This window comes from Seriola dumerili, unplaced genomic scaffold (genome assembly GCF_002260705.1).
Source record: "Seriola dumerili isolate Sdu_G_001 unplaced genomic scaffold, Sdu_1.0 BDQW01003326.1, whole genome shotgun sequence".
Taxonomy (NCBI): domain Eukaryota; kingdom Metazoa; phylum Chordata; class Actinopteri; order Carangiformes; family Carangidae; genus Seriola; species Seriola dumerili.
In genome coordinates, this window is record NW_019177581.1 from 651952 (window position 1) to 674372 (window position 22421).

At 39.4% G+C, this 22421-nt stretch overlaps 1 protein-coding gene across 1 annotated transcript in view; it reads right to left on the bottom strand.

The window, feature by feature from the left end:
• Window positions 1-15563, bottom strand: part of LOC111239645 (ciliary neurotrophic factor receptor subunit alpha-like) — a 46855-nt gene extending 31292 nt beyond the window's left edge. Inside the window, exon 1 of the mRNA XM_022769533.1 lies at window positions 15459-15563. The gene's annotated coding sequence lies outside the window, so the exon portion shown is untranslated. The remainder of the gene's footprint in view (window positions 1-15458) is intronic.
• Between the last annotated feature and the right edge of the window lie 6858 nt (window positions 15564-22421).

The window sequence follows — 22421 nt, forward strand, 5'->3', positions numbered from 1 at the left end:
CTTGCATCGTGAGCCTAATTGATGCTGTTTGGTTCAGCACCTGAAATGTAGCAGCACAGATTGAGTCAGCGCTGGTAGTAGCCAGAGGAAGATGATGGCCCAACAAACATCTGCACTGCATGAGCCAATGACAAGCGCTTTAAACATACACCCACCTTCCCACCCACATCTGCTCTCTGTTATCCAACAAGGCCTTACACACAGGCAGACATAGCCACAGGCGCATACACTGATACACACACACAAATCTTTGCTGTGTGATCAATTACTAGCCCTGCACAGCCAACCAGTCATCAGAAACACAAAGACAGAAAAAATTCAGCTTGAAAACAAAAAATGGAGAGGGAGGAAGTGGAAAAGATTATTATTATTCCATCTATTTATTTATTTTTTCATCAGTTCAAAAGTATAATTCTTGATATTTGGGGTTAATAATGTAGAACTATGATCATATTCCTGCTATTCCAGCTGCATTTGCTTTCTGTGCTAACCAAACAAATAGCTCAATTCTAACCACAATAGATAGATCAGCCATGTGTCAGTTGATGGCTTGTTGTCAAAGCTTAAAAAACATTATATCAACTGCATGAAAACACACACACAGATAAACAATCACACGCATATACTGCTGATGATAGCTGTACCAAACTTGGTCCAAGTCATTAAGCCAGCAGGTTGGTTAGCCAACAAATTCTGCCCAGTTATGCTTTTCCACACTCCACTGAGCATCTGCTGTGTGAGCTGTGAGTTTGTGTATTTCTGCGTGTGTGTATGTGTGTGTGTGTGTGTGTGTGTGTGTAAAATGCGCGTCCACGTACATTTGACTGGCGCCACACTACTGCTGGGAGCAATTATAAAGACATGAAGCAGATAGTTGAAGATTGCTGTTTTATGCAACGCTGAGAAACGCACACATGCATACACAAAAATATGATGAACTGAACTGTCTCTACTTTAGGAGTATTATCATTAGTCCACACTGACACTATGTCATTACTACAAGACAAATTAATCCAAATCATCGTGGAGGCTCAGACAGCACCTGCCAACAACAAACTATCCAGTGAAGACAACCCACTAAAAATAGAGAATAAAAATAACTTAAAACACACTATTTACCCATTGAACCATGATAGACAAAGTTTGTGTCAAAAATATCACTCCCTCCTAGTTACCTAACAGTTAACTATAGAAATACACACATATATACACTAAAATGCAGACATCAGAACTTCAGATACTGCCTTATTATCACCATGTTTAGATTTTTTATTCAGTATCAAACTTCCTGTCTACATCATCCCAAAATGACAAGACAGAATCAATGAATCAAAACCCTGGTGGCAAAAACTAACCTTTAACTCCTATCTATTCATAAGTGTTGTGTGTGGTGACACTAGAGGGCATACAGGCAAAAAAACTTAAACTTTTTTTGTCCTAAAAACTGTTGTTGAGTATGTACAGTATCACGGAAGAGGAAATCGAGAAATATAAGCCTTATCTATGTAACTCAAAGAGATACATAGATAGTGTGTGTTTGTGTGTGTGTGAGTTCATGTGTGTTTGACTTTCACCGACTGATGACCCAGCCGGCAAAGAGCTTTCACCATGTGTTCAGCAGGAAGGAAAAACATGGGAAACATATACACCCGGATTACACAAACATGTTAGGGCACGCACACACACAAACACACAAACACACAAACACACACCCACCCACACACACACACACCCACACACACACACACACACACACACACACACCCCCACCCTCCACCCACACACACACACTTTGACTGTCCCACACATACACATGACCCCTGTTCGCTAGAGCAATGACTCACTCTGCTGGGAACTCCATGCTTTCCCCATTACTACAGACTGGCTGACTGACTGTCCCAACATGCTGAGAGAGAGGTAGAGAGTTTAGTAGGTAACAGAACGGAGATGAGAGAAAGTCGTAAATGAGGAAATAGATACAAAAAAAGGATCAAGTGAAAGAGAAGGGGAACCAAAATGGTTTGAAACTGTGAGAAAAAGAGAGTCAACTGGGTTTAATGTACCTCTCTGGTCATTCAACTATACACAAGGGCACAGTGAAACAGTAAGTTTAACTTCCAGTCTCAGTACACTCCAAACCAGAGGAAACAACAATCCTATGAGGGCAGAAAAATGAGAAAGCCATGCTTTCTTGATTACTACTGTCTGACTGTCGGTTCAAAAATGCTGCTGGAAAAGAGACAAACGAAGAAGAAAAAAAAATGACAGACAGAGATACAGAATAATCCTAAAGAAATGTAGATTTTCATACAAAGGAATGCCACTTGTGCGAGTCACTCACTTTTCTAAACACAGCACAGTTTGAATGGATATACAGCTCATAAAACGATTTACATCAGGATGATTTAAACTAAACACAAAGTTGGGTTGGGCGTTCATGGACAAACTCTAATGGTATGCGTTTCACATGTTCTGTAAAACGCTCGACCTACGCTTTCCTAAATAAAACTCAGTCTAAAACTGGCAGACCTTCAATTTAAATTAACAACTATTCGATCGCAAGATGAGTGTAAAAGATTACGAATCGGACCAGTACTTGACAATTTTCTGTTCTCAAAGCTACACACACTCTATGGACAAAAAAGAGGCTGAGATTCGATAAGCAAACCCTACAGCCACCATAGATTCATAAAGGAAACACCACCATCACTTACAGGTAAGTATGTTAGAAAAAAACACTAGACCGACAAGCTTTCACACCAACAATAGAGACAGAAAAATAAGCATGAACACAAAACAAACTAATGAGCACTTGGCGTCGAAGGAAGCAAATGAAAACCAAATGGAAAAATGCAAAAGGAAAGAAAAAAAAAAATCAAATAAAAACAAAAGGATTACCCCCTTCAGTACATCTCGTGCCGTTATGTTTACAGCTAGAGTATGTCACATGTTTTCATTTTTCAACTGTGTAAATGCAAAAATAAGTTTTAAACATGATGAACTTGCATCATTTGACCGCAGGCAGTAATTTCATCCAAGTGATTTGCTTTTTCTAAATAATGTTCTCTCGGGATAGTTTTGTTTTTAATTTGTTTAATTCATTGCAGATTCAAAGATGCAATTGAAAGTGAGAGAGGAGAAGGATGGAGGATAGAAAAGGAGGAGAAGGAGAACAAGGAAAAGAGAGAGGACGAATGATAGCAGGTCAAGGAAGGAGAGGAGAGTGCCATGACACGGAGAGAAGAAGTATAGAGAGACAAACAGAACAATATGGAGAAGGCCGTACTGAATACAAACACTATTACGATCTACAGCTCATCATAAGAAGAAAAGTCTTCTTAAAATTCTCTACAGCACAGACAGACAACCTTAGTGGTGAGGACACCTGCCTCCAAAAACAGTTTAACAAGAGGAAAAATGGAGGAAAACTTTGAACAGATGTCTGCTTTCGAGAAAATTGGCTGAAACATAAAAATACAGAGCAGACCGTTGAGGTGACGACTGGAATAACTCAACACACTCACACCTGCATAACTTGCTTTTCTTTTAATTGTGACACACCTTTTTTTCCCACTGCTTTCCACATTTTTGCCAAGCGACTCAGATGGAGACCTGTGCAGTTAAAAATAAAAATATTATACAACCTGATGGGCTGCAGCATATCAATCTGAACATCAACCGTAAAAATAAAAGCAAAAATACTTCTGGCGACATAGTTTTTTATGTCTTGTCTCTCAGACTGAATCAGGCAAAAAGATCACACAGTGAAGCAAACAGCCCCTATATACTGTCCGCCAGGCTCAGGCAAAACACACACACACGCATGGAGAGGAGCTGAAGGATCTACAGTGGGACTATTCAGTCAAGGCAGACATTGAGGCAAACAGATCTTATATATGTCAGACTAAAGCAAGTAGCCTACTCATAAAGCTCATCTGCACTGTTCACTATAGTGAGACTATTCAGATGAAACCAGACGGCAGAGCAAACATATTCCATGTGAACTAGCACAGCAGGCTGAGTGCGTTAGAGTTTAATCGATAGAAAGGCCTCTGCAAGAAAGAAAAAAAAATTCATCAACAACCTCATTACTGTCTGAGATTATGTGCTGGAAGCAGGATGCAACACAAACTATAACAACGTTTCTTTCAGAATAAATGAGACACAAATAAAGAGAAAGCCCTCATCAGACTGTTTGGCTCTGCTGCACAGACCTGGCTCACAAACAGCCCACTGCCCGACCAGTTTGCTTTGAGATAGCATGGCAGATAGGAAGCTGATTTACAGTGTGCCGCCATGATTTAGTTTCAAAGTTTGTTGTTTTTTGAGACACTCCGTGGTCGTGTGTACGTGTCTCATGTGTGTGTGCCTCTTGAGTTGTCCAGGACACAGATTAAAAAGCCTGTTTAAGATCAAAGGCAGTAGTAGAGGGAGGGACGTTTTCAGAGTTAAAATCTATGAAAACAGAAAAAGATCTGTGTGATCTCAGTAGTTTGACTCCATGTCAACTAAATGATGTTTAACTGTTTTAACAGAATATGCACTGCATGTTTATGACATTACAAGTAGGGCTGAACAATTAATCTGAGCCAGAGCTGAAATTTTCTTTTGATAAAGGTAAAATGTGTTACAAAATACGCATTGTGGTGTTACAGAGATGACCCTGGCCTACAAATCAGATTCCCCAGACGTAGGGGAACATGCTTGTTTGGCACAAGCCCTAACAAAAATCATAACATCATCATTTTTATATTTTTTTCAGTGGGGAAATCAAAGGAAAAAAATGACCATTCCAACTGAAATCAGGAATCATATCACAATCTCAATATCTGCAAAAATAATCGCAATAAAAATAAAGGTGATGTGTAGCTTTTGGTTCTTTTGAGGAGTTGATATTAAGTAAACACATTTACCTGCACAATCATAAAATTGAAATACAGATGCAGGCGTGACACACATAATCAAGGTAAGACACGCTTTCTCCCATGCTGTTGCAGTCGCCCACTTTAATGTTATCTAACACATCAGCCAAATGTTGACTCACAAAAACATCCCTCCTTTTAAAAATCATTTAACTAAACAGAGTCCATATGCTCATTAAATATGCTTATCTAACACAGGATACGCAGGCAATTATTTTCTAATGTGACAGTGGATCCAAAGTTTTGCCTCATGCACAGTGTTTTCTTCATTTCCTCTGTCAAATTTATTGTTATAGTTTTTGGTGGCAGCACAGCTACCACTGTTCAGAGTTTGCACATGGATAATTGATTGGTCCTTTTTAATTTAGATTTAACATGTAGCAGCTGGATCTCTGCAGGAACAGTGCGCTGACCTAAAACTGCAGTTTGTTTCCAACCCCAAAAAGGTTTGGTTCTTCAACCGCTAAAAGATGCCAGGCAGTGGGTTAACTAGTGAAGAGCCGGTCTGCTTCTCCTGTTCTGCCTCAAAAGATGAACATGGACAGCTGTGTGCTGCGTATTTTCATGCTGCCTTATCTCTTGAGTGGCATCTACAAACAACCTCAATCTGATGTGTTTAACGCCACACATTTGGCAAAAATAAACCAGAGGCTAAGGATCATTTCTCATATCAATCTATCTATTCTAGATTGAAAGGGCAGAATTTATTGCCAAACATTTTTTTTAGCGCTGAGCAGTGTTTTTGTAATGCACTGATGTCAACACTGCCTGCTTGACTCACCTCAACCAACCTTAACACCAGCTATAAAACTGTCTTCAAAAGAACATTCAGTTTGGCACAAAAACTCCAACAAGCTGCAGTCAGCAGACACCGCCATATTTAGCCAACTGTTTATTCAAGGTAAATATGATAAAGTGAGCTCAGAGCTCAGATGTGATTCAGACCAATTGTAATCAGCTAACGTTTTCAAGCAATTCATCAGCCCCTCATTAAGTAATTTATTATAAGAGTAAATATTTTATTATTCATTTACTTATTAGAAAAAACAAACAGTACTTAATTTAGCCTTTATGAATTGCCTAACGTCCAAGAATATGTAATGACAAACTTGAAATGTACAAAAATGTAAATGACTCATCAATGATCTTAAACTAAACTTAATTTTTCAAGAAGAATTACATAAAATGAATCAATAAATGAATATAAATGAGTTTATGCAACTACAGTACATGGACTGTGCAGAGCTGACAGCCACCATCAGAGAGTTCAGCTCCAGTCGTATTACACATGTTTTTAGAACACAGAGGCTGGAAGGCCAGAGGACAAGGTGTGTTCCCACTCCTCCCCCGCAGCACAACCACATCTGAAGTGAATCTCGTCCTCATCAAATGATATGTCATCATATGAATCCAAAACAATTTCACACACCTCAGTGACATGCGATTGTGTCCTGATGCCATCTTTATGGTGAAGGCTGGTTAAGTTTATCCAACTAGTGCTATTTAGCAAGGACAAAAAAAAAAGACTCATCACTTGCAAAAACAAAAAGAGAATTTGAACACTTTCAACTGCACTGTGAAAATGCACTCATGTAAGAAACATCGCTAGTGTAGTCTCATTTGTTTCTGTCACCTACCTGCCAAATCAGATATGATCACCATGCTCGATAACACACATTTAGCCTCCTTTAAGACTGCTAACGCTCCATGAAGACAACAAACACAGCAGGAGCAATGGGGGTGGGGAGAGAAAAGCAAAAGGGAGCAGATAGATATTGAGCAAATAAATAAAGCAATAAAAAAAAAAGGAGCGGTAAAGAGAAAGAAGAATAGGGGGCGATGGGTTAAGAGTGAGCGAGGGAGAAACAAAACTGAGAGGAGAGAAGAAGAGAAGGTTAAAGGTTGGAGCAGGTTCATACTTATCTGCGATAGACATACCAACAGAATTATGTCATCACTCACACACACACGCACACACGCACACACATGCACACACATGCACACCCACACACACTTTGTGACCCCAGAGACATTTTGCTACATCATAACTGATATAATTTAAACAGACAAGTCTATAAATCATGTATGATCAGTCCAGTAAAAATAGTCGCCTTGTTGCAACAGAGACACATGAACACAACGTGGTCCACTAAAACACTTCTTCTACCTAAATGCTTCAAATACATCTCCATCTATGCTATATCTCACACTTTTAGGCACTAAGATGACACCACTACCCAAAGTGGTAAGTGGTGACATTTTCAAACAAATGGTGGCCTCTAAAACCAAGACCACCCACTGTTACATTTTAGCCATTTCGCTCCAACTCTTGTCCAGAGCTGCATAAAAGAGTTAACAGGAGAGCCAACCATCTACACTCCTTTCTCTTAGATTCTTCCTATTTAGTGTCTGCACTCAGTCAGCACAATTGGATATATCAGGGCTTGTTTTCATCATTTCACAGCCTTTCTTGCACAGGATGAAAAACAAGCTGAATAGATTGGAGAATTACCCAAGCTTGTAAATCTATTACGGCAAACAGAAAGAATTCATTTGACAACCATACAAAGAGAATTTCCAAAATCTGTCATTCATCTCTACTTTTTAATGTGATGACAGCTACTAATTAACTGTGTTTAACACTTTGATTTAAAGTGTAAAACAAAGAAATATAAAAATTTACCAATTTGGTATTAAAAACCCCTCCAGATAAAATTCTCTGCTTTGACAATAATTTGTTGTGTCTTATTTTGTTTTCCACAAACAAAACTAAACTAAATAGCTAAAAATTATTACATCTCATCTTTATCCCTTATTTAGAAATCTATGACTAAGCAAATAATAATCACTTGAAAACTCTTGGATACAAGATGTCTCCTACTTCACTGAAAGGTCCGTTCTCAGCATATGAGCACTAGTGCTTTCAAGTGCCCAAGTTGAATACTGTGGATCACGACTGGCTTCCAAAGTAGTTGTGTTGCCACAAAATCCAGCTGTTAAATCCAGGTGTTAAGAGATAGATTTAGGGGGAGCACAGGTAAATGTGAAACAAACTTCACATAGTTAATATCAAACGTCCCTGACAGGTAACAATAGCAAGACACATTTCTGGGCGGAGGGCGACTTAAAACTTTCCAGACGGCAAAACTATTTTGAAAATGTTCACAAGTCAGAAGACAGGGGCCATAACTCTGACTATTTATTTTAAAAGTAAGAATTAATGAACGAACTGTAACATTCATAAATCAGACCATGTAAATAAGGGCAGCAACTAACAGCCAATTACTTTCACAATTAATCAATTACAATTTTGTCCAAAAAAAAGTGAAAAATGCCCATCCCAACTTGACACTGTTGGTTTATCCAACCAACAGTTCAACAGCAATTACAAAACAAAACAATCAAATTGTCCCATTTTCAAATTTGCTTTTTTATACTCCACCAACCGACTAAATCAATTGTTTGAGCTCTATTCTAAACACAAGCTTTTGTCCACAAAGGATACAAGCATCACCACAATTTCCATCCGATGCAAATTTGCAAAGGTCTGCATATTCAAAACTGATTCTTCCCCTTCTGCACAGTGGTAACAAAGGCTTTGTTGAGCTTAATTTAAGCATGCAAAATAACTACACCCACACACAGAGTCAAGTGGTGTTGTTTTAGATGACCAAACACAAAGCTTATATTATTATTAACAGAAAGTGTCCTTTTTAACCACTTAGTTGTGGATCTCTTGTGTGACTTGCAGCAGAAATTGACGACTCTCAACTGTTTGGGGAATCAGAACCTGCAATCTTAGGGCCAGCAGGTCTATCCTCTAACTTTAGAGTACCTCCTAAAGCCCCCACAGCAGAATGATCGAGACTATCTAAGGTTAAACAACTCTAGAGTTTCTGGCTCACTGCCATCACTGCAGGAGTCAAAACCTGGCAAAAGCTGCCTCCAAGCTACATGTTTTTGGCACTAATCAGCACTGATATGCACTTCACAAATACATCCAGGAGGAATATATTACTCCGAGGAAAGGGCTATTTGTTTTAATAGTACATGTGGACAGTGGACGCAAAGTGCAGTTCCAACTGAAGTCATAAACTTCTTTGGCTTTCTAACTTGTAATGGAGACAGGCACAAAACCACTGCATAAAACCACTTCCATGAAACAAAGGCAAAAATAAGAGCTCCATCTCTCCTTCTTTCCCTTTAGCTCCCTGTAGATCTCGTCACTGCCTCTGAAAATAAACCCCACTGAGATGTCACAGTGACTCTGCATTAATGAACCTCTTCAAATAACAAGATGGTGGGATCAATGTGCTCAGCTGAAGAACCGCTTTAATTTCATGTCGGACATCAGGTTCACAAAGAGAACACTTTGGGAAACGGCAGTGACGGTAAATATGAACACCTGCAGGGTGGGAGTCAACAGCAAGCAGCCAAAATGCTGGTGCATTTTTTGCCTCAACGGCTTGTAAATCAATCCACAGTATTCTTCACGCTGGTTTGGCAAGCAACCACTCATGATTTGGAGGTAGGAGTTTTATACCAGGGCAATCAATAGAGTGTTTTTTTCCAGCACAAACTAATACTCTGCAAACTCTAACAACTCCCCAGTTAGCTGTATTTTCACAGTCAACACTGCACTGGACAGAGTAGTTACAGTATGGCAGCTTTCACTGGCAAGATTGCAGCAATGTCAGCAAGTTTGTCAAACAAATGGTCATTAATTTCTATGATATTGGTTCTGTTGGTCACAGTTAAACATACAAACCTCACACAACCGCTAAAAAGGCAAAATTGAATTTTGGGTTTAACTGTATCTGTGGCCAATAGATAAAAAAATAGATAGTTTCCTGCAGTGGAGGCCTGAAGAGGTCCAAAGTATCATAAAGCATATTTGCATAGGAAGGAAGCACATTCTTTAACATTTATCTTTCCTGGAACTTTCTGCATTTTCAGCATAGCCAAGTCTCACAGTCATTCATCCCAACAAGTGATAAGAATACAGTGGAGCTGTCAACATAAACCAGTCCTCTACCGTTGGCCACAGTGGAAGTAAATGAGAAATAGAGGGCCTTGCTCTTTCTTTCCATGAACAATCAAGACACTTTTTTTAAAAGAGGAAAAATTATTATTATTATCTTTCCTGCATGAAAACCATCATCCATCAAGCCACAAGGATGCATCTTTGCTTGACAGAATGAGATGGATGTGATTATAGTGACACAGTTAGTGTAACTATCCATTGTCTTCTGCTTGTGAGCACTTTGATACTGCACGAAACTTTCAAACATCTGGATTTGTTGTTGTTATTTTACCTTAGTTTTCTATGCCACGAGTGCCAAACATATGCAAAGGACCAGCATAAATTATAAGTGTTATCTCTCCTTCACCACCATTACACTGTATCTGATGTCTTCTATCTTGTAAACTGATCCCAACCTACACAGGCTGCGTGAATCCACAGTCACATCGGACACATTTTCTATAAACTGAGATGTGTGCTAGAAATAACGTCAATAGTGGGTAAAGTAGGATGTACTACTACTATGTATGAGGGTTAACTAAACAAATAGATGATGGCTACTAGTGGAGACAATAAACTTAAGACAACAATGAGATCATCCTATTTAGAAACAGATCCACTATGTGTAGTGTAGTTTGAAACTTTGTACTCCTGCACCTTCTTCCCTTACAGCTGCAGTGATGGTACATCATGTTAAATACACAGATGTAATACAAGGTAACCATAAATATTCAATTACCCACAATAATGCAGTCTCCACCTTGGCTAATCAATGACAAATACGTCTTCCTTTTGGCCTTACATTACAACGCCAAAGAAAATAATTATGCAGCCAATGAGTCGGAAAATTTCTGTTGTAAGAGTGATATAAAGGAGAGTTGCTGCTCTAATAAATCATAATAATACATATGTACTGAGCTATTTTCTGTTGCATTAGTGCCCAATTATGTTAGTTTTGTTTCAACATTAATGTTATATAGTTTGTGGTTTTTGTTAACTTTCTTAGTTAACATTCTTATATTGACTTTATCTTAGATTATGTTGAATGTCTATGTTCTTTAATAGTCTTATATAGTTATTCATTATAATGTATGATGTATGATAAGAGATTAAATGTAGACACCATCTTGTGATATTTCCATTGTAAAAAAAAAAAATGAAGCCTGCTGGCAAAAATATGTTTTTCTATCTAAAACAGATGCAGCAAACTTCAGATGTTTGGCATCGTGTCCCATGTATCAAAGAGCGAGTATGGTTTCTTTGCAGGGCTGCCATTATATATTCAACCATCATTCACCAGTCACACAAGCAAAGCCAACAGTGACAGCGGCTACAGCTGCACAAGGCGCCTACCACACTTTTACTTAGATGGAAAAATCCATACTGGATAGCAAATATTACACTTTCACTATCACCACACTATCACTGTCCTGATTGGTCAACTGACCTCAAAGGAAGCCACAGCACCAAGCCACAAGGTCAAACCGCTAAACTGGGGCTTGACCTTGTGGCTTGGTGCTGTGGGAACTGTAGCGTAAGTAGAAAAGTAGAAAATGAAAATGAAACCAGGTTAGAATTTGAGAACTTGCAACGCAACAACACAAAATAACTCCTCAAGTGGAGTGAACAAATGAACACAGCTCTTGGTAAGTATGAGTGGGGATAAAGTGCATGAACAGCAGCACAGAGGAGGAGCAATACCCCAATCTAGGCCCCTCAGAGTTGGTTTAATATCAAGAGCTGGCTCCTTCTGTCTCCCTCTCCCTCTCCCTCTCTCTCTCTCACACACACACACACATGCACACGCACACGCATACGCACACACACACGCACACACACACACACACGCACACACACGCACACGCATACGCACATGCACCAAGAACAGTATGGCCTCAGACCTGGCAAGCACCACTCAAGTTCTTGGAGCAGCTTTCTCTCTAATTTAAAGTTGATTGCCGTGGGCCCCCATAGTGAAATATGAGTGTGGAGAAGGGACGATGGAGGCTTGGACTCAGTTTAGCTCTGCGTGCATGCGTTTGTTCACACAAAAGTATCGGATCGTCTAAGTTTGTGCCTATGCATGTATATGCACATGCATGAGTCTGTGTCAAGGCCTAAGTGGAGCCTCTGCATAGTTGTGTGGATGTGTGTGCGCGTGTGGTTTTTGGCCAGAGCCAGTGAAGAGATTGGACTGCCAGTGAGAGCTGTCTGCAGGGAATCGGGCGAAGCAAGAGGCAAGCTGAATAACAGTACCTTTCTCAAACTAGAATGAGGTGTTTGGAGGTGACTGTAACTGAACTGAGCTATAATACAGAAAATGAATAGAAATACAGTAAGTAATGAGTTCTGGACTCATGAATGTAAGAATTTCTATGAAACAATGGGAGAACTGTAGGTTTAAATCCCTGTCTCTGATTGATCATTCCTCTCTGGGCATTCATGTAATTAATCGTGTGAATACCTGAGAGACTCCCTTAAAAGTTACTCCCACATTTAACCAAAACTAGAGGTCATTCTCTTGATAAATATGTTCCAGCCAAAAACCTCTTTACTCAGTTGGCTCACTACAGTTTTCTTAGGTGTAATTCTCTGAACTTTGATAAATAAGAGCATTCACCTTGTCTACAGCATAGTTCCAATGAAGTCAAGATTTCATTTGATTTTATCCAAAAACTGCATTGTGCATTTTATCTAAAGGATCAAGGACAAAGTCTTTAAGTGTCAGCTATGCTTTGAAGCTATGAATTCAGGTGTTTGACTGTTCCCAGAAATCTGAGCTCCCTGGATTTCCCTTTCTTTTTTGGATATGTCAGTAGAGAGCACATTTGTTCCCTGTGTGTATTTGGAAATAGTTTTTACAGGCTTTTTGGTAACATGTTTGTAAAGCAAAAATACACTCCAGTTTCCCTTTTACAGAGAGAGAGAGAGAGAGAGAGAGAGGGAGAGAGACTTCAATCCATGGGAAGGCTACCTTCCCAGAGGTAAACAGCAAGGTGCCCAGTGTCTCTAGTTTTTCTTTCTCTGTGTACTTTTAGTTTCACAGTGGTAAAGTGGTCAAGAGAGAGGAAGAGCTGGCGTTCTGCTGTGACAGCTTTCTTTAATTCAATGTGATTTTGACAGACTAGAGGAGAAAACTAAGAAATATTTTCCTGATCAGGCCACCCAGTCTCTGAAGGGAAATCCATAAACAGTAAACACTGTTGTAATTGACAAGAGATATGACGGGGAGGGGCCAGGCGTTTGGCTTCTCCCTACACAGCCTATAGTGACTCTGGCTAAGGCGAAATAACAATTAGCCAATCTCTCTGCATAGACTCAGCTGATGAAGTTAAATTAGCTGAATGGATTTTAAAGCAAAGAAATAAACAGTTATCAAAGTGGGAAAAAACCAAGACATGTTAACATTGCAAGACTGGCTGAGACAGTTCTGTCACAATGGAGTGCAGCAGGAAAACAGGCTCCAACAAACTACAGCCTACGAGTGTGAATCCTGCCAATAAAAATTCCCAGGCAACCAACAGCGTCTAAAGTGGTTAAAAAAGCACATTTGTAATTGGGCCTATCCCAATCAAAAAGCCAAATGTGATGGTGACAACTTTACCCTGAAAGAAGGCCAAACTCTGAGCACCCAATGACAGATCATCGCTTCTCAGTACAGAGCAAACCACTAATATCTTAAAGAACTTGTCATTTTAGTACAACAGATTACAATCCATAATTAAATCTTCCTCTTCCTCCTTCTTTGACAACATGGAGTCAAAAAGGTAAGAGCCACACTTCCTGGACAAACAAACATTTTAAGTGTGATGCTTTTACATTTAATCTTAATGATGTTATATATAAATGACTGCAGCAGGATACATGGAACACACACACACACACACACACACACACACACACACACACACACACACACACAGTGTAAACCTGGGATTTCACTACCTAAGTTTTAGCTTTTATGCATACATACTACATACAAGGTTTAAGTTAAAGTAAAAACATTTTATCATCAATAGCTGCAATAAAGAACAGCCCACCCCCACACATCATGAGCCCTGATTCAAACCAAAAAAAAATGTCTCTGTGTCTTCCTGAACATTGGCCTTGTGCGTAAGTGCATTCAGAGCCATTACAAATGGACTCAAACTCCATGTAAGCGTAAACATACTCGGCTAATAAAACTGATTCTGATTATGCTTTTCACTGTATCATCTCTTTGAAGCATCGTTGGTCGGCCTGTTTGATAAACGCGAGCGTACATTGACGTCACATTACAGGATTTGTGGGTAAGGTTCAAATTCTGCCACTGATATGCAATGTGCAGTGTAACCTTGTGATGCAAGAGCACAGCGCCCACATTTAAATGGTTCCTCTAAATAAACCAACCTTGAGTTTCCTAATGACTTTAAGCTACAGATGACTGATGTTACAGCATGAACTTTGACCCATATTTCACTTTTAATGCTTGGATGTTAGAAATAAGAAACAAACTCGGCTAATTTCGAGCAACAAAGCTCACAGCTTCACCTCTCTGCCTCCTTCTACCACCTACCTTCCCTCTTCTACTCCTGAGACGCCGCCAAGCTTCGTCTTTCTGCTTGGTCTGTTTGCATTCCTGTTGAGCTCTATTTAAAGGCTCGATCACTCAACTGGCTGGAGGAATGCACATCTGTAGTGAGACCCCGTCCCACTGTCTCTGTCTGAGTATGTGTATAGTATTTGTTTCAACTTGCAGTACATTAACCTTAGCTGTTGTCCCGGAACTATATTTGTGCATATAAATATACAAAAATGAACGAGCAGGACGAAGACTAATGTTGTTTATATAATCAACAAGTGCCTTGTGATGACTCATGATTTTAGTGCTTCATTTATACACTGCCAAGTGTGTTTCTTTGCTGGGGTTTGAGTGCTAGAAACAGTGCTCCTACCTTATTATCCTTATAAAAACATTAATATAAAGTGCTGCATACAGCTTAGGAACCACATTTGCCACAAAAACAACACATAGGCTATGAGTATATCAAGTTACTGATGATCCTTCAACAATAATAATAATAACATTTTATATCAAGCCAAAATTCTTTAATAATATGTATATTTTGCTAGTGTGCTACTTCTTTCTTCCTATAACTTTCACCAAGAAAAGGTCTAAATCAAATTTGAGCCAAAACAGCTGCAGCAACATGTTCAGTTTATCTCACAATTATCACTCCTAAAATTAAAATGAGTCATAGAATTCATTCATGAGACACTGTTATATTTATACTTAAAATACTTTTTATATAATAAGTGGTTAGGGTGCTACACAAGCTAAAGAAAGACCAACATGTTAAGCTAGCAGCATGACATCCCCACTGTGAACAACATTGGAGTAAATTTCCCTGGTTCCCTCCGGTCTGTCCCGTGTAGTGAGGCGGATAAAGTTTTCGCCCCCCACACACGCAGCTTCCTAGCCGCTAATTCCCTCCTTACCCCGATTTTAAAATGGTTTGAATCACCAAACTTACCTTGGTAAATGTCCCCGAGTCAAACAGGCATTATTATGTTGTCGCCTTCCATGGCTGGGATTTTGTCGAGCTGTTCTTCGGCTCCCCGGAGAGACTGGAGACGGACTAGCGGGGCACGAGAGCAACAAAGTCTGACGAGGAGGAGAAGGGGGGAGGCGGCCAGACAAGTCGGCCACCGTCTCGTTGGAGGAGCCGGCTGTCAATCATCAGGCTGAGTGGGCAGGTCCTAACTGTAAAGGGATTATGGAGGCTGAGCTATCAGCACTGATCCCAGGTCTGAGGACTAAGGAATGTGGCATGGAAAAACAGATACAGGATTATGATAGTTTTGATCTTTATGCATCACTTTTCATGTGCATTTTCAAACTGTAAACTCTATGCAAAACTTATTCAAACTCTTTCTTTTTTTTTTAATGTCTCTATTTTTGTTTGTTTGTTTTCAATTGATTTGATGTAATTGAGTTAATGTACAAAAATACCTATACAAGCCAGTGCCAAGCCAAACTATTACTTTACTATAACTTTTAATTTTTTCTAATAGTTAATAAATTAAATTTGGATGTATGAATGTAATCTTATTTAATTTGGATCAAGCTCATTTTCAAATAATGCAGTCATACTTGACCTATATGTTTTTATGATGAATTTTTGCCTTAAGAAAATGAGAGAAAAAAAAATAAATAAGTGCCAAGGTAAATACATAGAGATTTGCATTTGATACATTTAATTTACCATTAATATGTACTGCTAACTGAAGAAAAATATTCATGTCATCCTCCTAAGGGTAACAACAAGTAGGACATCTGGAGGTAAACTGCTGTCTTCCATTAATTGTACACATGTGTGCTAAAAGGACTGAGTATAGCAGCTGTAGCCCACAAATACTGTTTTCCTCAACCAGCTCATTACAATCAAACAATTCATGATTGGCTGTCAAACAACTCATCATTTTCATAACCACAAGTAGCATCACACAGAAGATGGGGCCAATAGCACAAATCATGAAACAATCTGGCTAATTTTGCTGAGTAAAACCCAGAACCCCCTCACATGTGGACACAGAGAGAAGGAAAATAAGCTTTTGTAGATTTTGCTCAGTTACCCTGCTAAATTGTTGATCCTGCTTCATGAGACAGGATAACCCTTATTTATTTGTTTATCTTGCCTGTTATGTGATGAGAACATAAGCACATTAAAACCATTAATGGATCCAGCGCTCTGTCCTTTAGCAGACAATAAACTGGATGACAGTAACATCTCATTATTGAAAGCAGTGACCTTTAATACTCCCCCCGGAATGTAAATGGAGGTGGAAAAACACATTTGTTATTGTAGCACGGCACTGATACAACAATACAGCCTCAAAATTACTGCAGGGTAGATATAACACCTACACCATTTTTACGGTTTCAACAGAAACTGGTTTAAGATTCCCATAGGTACAATTTTATTGCAGGGATGTCGTATTGGATTACATTCAACTGTACAGGTAACTCAGTCTATCCTGTATTGTCTTTAGTCTCATGATCATGGAACATGCAAGATTTTATTGTTTTCAGTCAAAGTACAATGTGATGGCCATAAGAAAAATGCAATAAAACCATTTGTTTAAAGGTATATTTAACAACATATATGACTCTAAAAGATCTTTCTACTTATTAGTAATCATGAAAACCAATTAGTTGGACAAGCCATATGCTCTCTTTTAGGCTGTTTATTTGTTAAGCAACTTTGACCTTTGACCCAAATCTCCCTCTAAGCATATCCCTTCCAACTGAGTTTTATGATTAACAGACTGGACAAGGACAATTTGAATGACAAGTATGGAAGTTAGTGTCCAGTCCATTCATCAGGCAAACAACACTGACATCAGTTATTCTATTGAAAAGGGGATTTCCAATTTGAACAAGTCCAGCCACCCCCTTACTGACCCTGACCTGTCAGTTGCAGCTTGGCAGAGTTACAGTATGTCTCATTAGGAGCAGGACAGCAGTGAACATCCACCAGGCCTGAAACTGCTGTCTGCCTTCCCTTATGATGGTTTACCAGCTGGTAACTATTTATTTATTTGTCATGTACATTTTCTTGTGAAACTGTTTACCTTGAAATACCTGCACTATGTCATGTAATTCAGTGTAATCCTGCAACAACTATTCATTTCAGGAATCTTTAAAGTGTTGATTTTTTTGTTCAGGCTGTCAGGATGGTGTCAAATCAAATCTTTTGCAAAATTTTAGGCAGAAAAAAAAGGTTTTAATTTTGCTTCTCCCTCTGGGTCCTGAAGTTGTCAGAGCTGACTACTATGGGGGAATTTAGATCTATTTAAAAGGATTGAGAAATTAGTGCTCTTGATTAATGTGATTGCTCCTAAATTCTCAGTGAAATCATTTTAGTATTGCATATTAACTGGATTTGTAGCATCTGACAGTTATATTTATGAGTTTGTATGGTTTGTGTTTATAGCTGCGGTCATGGCCCGGTCACTTGATTCTAATCTCAATGAGAATTTTGACCTGCTTAAATAAAGGATATAATGATAAAAAATAAAATTAAGCCGTAATTTGTGGTGTGTCTGAACTGAACTGCATCTGCCACTTGTTTTTTTTCCTGCTTGTCCATCCGTACAGTACTTTTCTCTCAGTCTGTTGTTTAGTCTGGTGAATCTGCTTGTCCATCTGCCTTACTAAAGTATGAGCCAATGTACCTGTCAGTCTGTTACCATCTGCCTATCCTGTGTCTCATCAGTCTTTATCTATCCTTCTCTGTCAGAGCTGGCAGGTTTTTTTGTATATCATTTAGCTATCTGTGTTTGTGTTGCTGTTATTTCTAACTTCTATGCCGCTTATCTTCCACCTCTTTTATCTTAGATATTCTAATATTTTGTGCATCGTGATTCTTACCTTCATATTAGCAATTATAGGTTTGTTTAGAAAGTGTATATTTTAATTTTTTTTTTTTAAACAGGAAGAAAATCATGTTCCTCTTTAACATTTACTGGTGCCATTAACATTTTGTGAAGCCTGCTTATAATAGAGATTGCTTAATAGATGTAGGTTTAAAATAATGTATTGCATGTAAATCCTAAGTGACAAGTTTGGACAGAGACTCTGCTTGAAATCCAATATTCCAACATTTCTTAAACATAATACTTCTACTATAATATAATCACATGGATCAGGATTCAGCTGGTGAAAGAACACTTGAGCGGCAGGGGGACACAATGGAGTTTGAGGAGAAAAAATTTACATGTATGACCCTATACATGCTATAGGGTATTTGCTCTAATCATCAGGCCTTCAAGATTGAAGCTAACTGCTCATAATATATACTGATTGTATTCGGGCTTCACTCTCATTAAATATGTTTGGTTATTAATGTGTTCCTGACGATGGAAATGCTGTTTTCAGTTCAGCTTTGTCAACCACCTGTTGCATCATGTGATATGCTTTTGCTTCCCTCTGCTGGCCACTTTGGCTCCTTACGGACTGGAGTCAAAACAGTTGACAGTAGAACAGAGTTTAACATATTGTACACATGGACTACTAATACCACTCACCTCAGGGGAAAAGGCACCCCAGTGAATCATCGCGTCTGACTCCCAGCCCAATATCTGTTTGACCTGCTACCATCTGGTTAAAGGTAATCACATCACACACAAACACACTGAGAAACAGCTTTTTCCCAAGAGCCATCACGTCTCTCTGGACCAAACACACCTACCCTCTACTTAGAACTGCTACACAAACATAAAACACAAACACACACACACACACACACACACACACACACACACACACACACACACACACACAAACACACACACACACACACACTTGTGCGGACCACTTTTCTGACCCCATCAATGTCAAAATCGAACATTTACTCGATCAAATGATCTTACAAAAAAGAGCCTGCAGTCAATGCACAGCACAGGGCATTGTTCCACATACAATTGTTAACATGAAATGAAAAAAGCCTCTAAAGCCTCTTTCCTCTTATATTTGATTTTCCATCTTATTTTTAAATAAAGTTTTCACAGTCCTTGATGCCGTTTTATCCGCACAGAATATAAATCATCTACAGTATAATACAGGACATTACCATCACTTTGTGTGGTTACCCACATCTTAGTTATTTAATGTCAAGTACAGCTTTAATATAAAGTTATACAAGTATATATCATCAAAGTTACAGTATATATATATATATATATATATATCACAGTTATACAACACAGTATATTTACGGCTACACATTTGTTGGGGGAGAGGGGGTAGGGGTAAGGGGTAGAAAATGGGGGTAGGGGTTGGATGGGGGAAGAGGGGGTTAGAAGGGGAGAGGGGGTAGGCGGTAAGGGAGAGGGTGAGAGAATGTGGGGGAGAGAGAGAGAGAGGGGGTATGGATTCAGGATAAGGTTTTCTTGAGAATGCTGTTCCTGGACAGGCGGTAACTGTGGACCTGCTCACACAGACTGTTCTTTGGGTACAGGTCTTTGACTCTGCACGCCTCCTTCTTCTTCTCCACCTCTTCCTGTTTCTTTACAAACAGTCCAGACTTCTGCAGCCTCTTCTGCAGCCAGTGCAGGGCCCTGGACGACATCGGCCTCGCTGCTTCTTCAGGGGAACAAGAAGGTGATGAGCACATTAAAAGATGCAGCGTTAAATAAGTAGAACGATGTAGTTTGAAACTAATGGATAGAAATGAATTACGTACTTTCAGGCTTGAGGCGGGTTCCTTCAGCGGCGGGGCGGTGGTGGGTGGAGTCGGTTGGGTGGGGCACCTCTTCAGGAGTCTGCTCGCCAACCCAGTTGTTGATCAGAGGTTTTCTTCCACTCTGCTCCTGACTCCTCACCTCAGAGGTCGGGCTCTTTAAGCTGCGTTGAGCTGCCTCGGCCTCCTCACGCCTCCTCTGCTGCACCTCCTTCAGATCGCTCAGTGTGAATCTGGGTCTCGTGATGGGCTCCTCTGCCATCATCACATTTCTCCTCCTCTTCTCCTCCTGCTTCCTCCTCTCCTGCCTCCTCTTCTCCTCCTCAACATGTTTTCTCAGACTGTTCACTCTCTCAGTTTCTTTCTCTTTTTCTCTCCTGCGTCTCTCCAGCTCTTCCAGAGCAACTCTTGCTCTTCTCTCCTCCTCCACTCGCCTCAGCTCTCTGTACATTTCTTCTCTGAAATGTCTCCTTCTCTCCTCAGTAGTCATTTTCCTGATGTTCTTCAGAACCTCCATTTCAGTGAGGAGTTGACTCTCGTATACCAACATGTTGCTCTCGGTCACTTTGTGCACTTGGACCTGCTCTGTGTCTGTGTGTATGTGTGTCTGTCAAAGGTTTTTGGTAGACTGACAGCAGCAGACAGGAGAACTGTAGTATAAGGACAATGGTGGAACCCTGAGACGGTTCCATCCATGGTGACGACATAAGTTCTCGTGTTGCATCAGATTCTGCTTCTAGAATGATCAGTGTGGGAGTGTTGATTTCCAAAAAACAAATGTAAACTGCTTCAGCCACTGTAAAAGCACCTCTGAAAAGTACTCCAATAATGTTGAGGGTGTCATAAATGAAGAAGCTCCAAAAACACCCCATAGTTAAATAAATCTGGCCCATACTTGGGCCACATGCTTGTTTTCTTCTGGCCCACACTGTTAAATGTTTCGCCATTAAAAAAAACAGTAAACAACTGGAGGCAGGTTTGCCATTATTTTACTGTAAAATTAACAGTACCATGCTGTTGCTGGTATTTACAGTTTGCTGCTGTTTTTTTAAATACAGTAAAAAGCTGTTATTTTCTACTTTTACAGTAAAATACTGATGAAGGATTTGCAGTTTATTACTGTTTATTTACACTTTTTTCACAGGAGCTATATTTGGATATTTTTACCGTAAACTGTAGCATATTATAAAACATGCTGCAGTATAAGCTATTGATAAATTAACTGCTAACAAAAATGACTACAGTGATTCATGTTTTTCCCCTAAACTTTATGAGTTGATAAATTATTATTATTTTAAATCTTTTTCTGAGTGACCATACCCATTTTCCAAGACTTTGACCTGTCCAGCCTCGGATGTAAGCATCTCACCTTTGAATGAATTCCAGTGTGCATGCAGCGTCATCTTGGGACTGAAGATTGAAGCTGTAGTGAGTAGAAAAGACTGCAGCGAGCGGTGTGCAGTAATATATTGCATTTATAGATAACAGGATTATACTGTTGAAATTTTCCAGTAAATTTACAGCAATTTGTTACAGTGTAGCAACTAAACACTTACTACTTTTTCCATTATATTTGCAATTTATTTTAATTACATGCCCTATGTTTTCATTGTGTATTTTAGCAGTAGGCTATATTATCCATCTATTGTTTTTTATGGCTGCAGCACATGAAGAGATCTCACAACAATTTTGTTGTACGAAAGTAGTGACAGTAAAGCTCTCTCTCTCTCTCTCTCTCTCTCTCTCTCTCTCTCTCTCTCTCTCTCTCTATCTCTCTCTCTGTCTCTCATACAGAACAGTAGACCTTATACTTGCATATGTAGGCATGTACTAAACACCCCAGGGAAATTCAAGACAGGAAATCTGCCTGTGCTTGTCCATATTCTGCCTTTCATTCTGATTTAACTAAAAAGTCAAAGGATCACAAGAGAGCTCACAACAACCATGCACATCTGCACCACACTGCAAGGCAATCCATCCAGCAGTTCTTGGAGACATTTCACTTTAAAGCACTAACCTGCTGGTGGCACTAAAGAAAAAGTCAGGGGATCACTGACATCACTGTTCAAATATTCTTTTTACATTTTCACAACATAAAACACCAAACAAACATCAACCAACATACCCACATCAACATCAACCCGAGCCAACAGCTATCCCAAATAACATCAAAGGATGAAGGGGAAAAACACACGCACACACACACACACACACACACACACACACACACACACACACACAAAGAGACACACA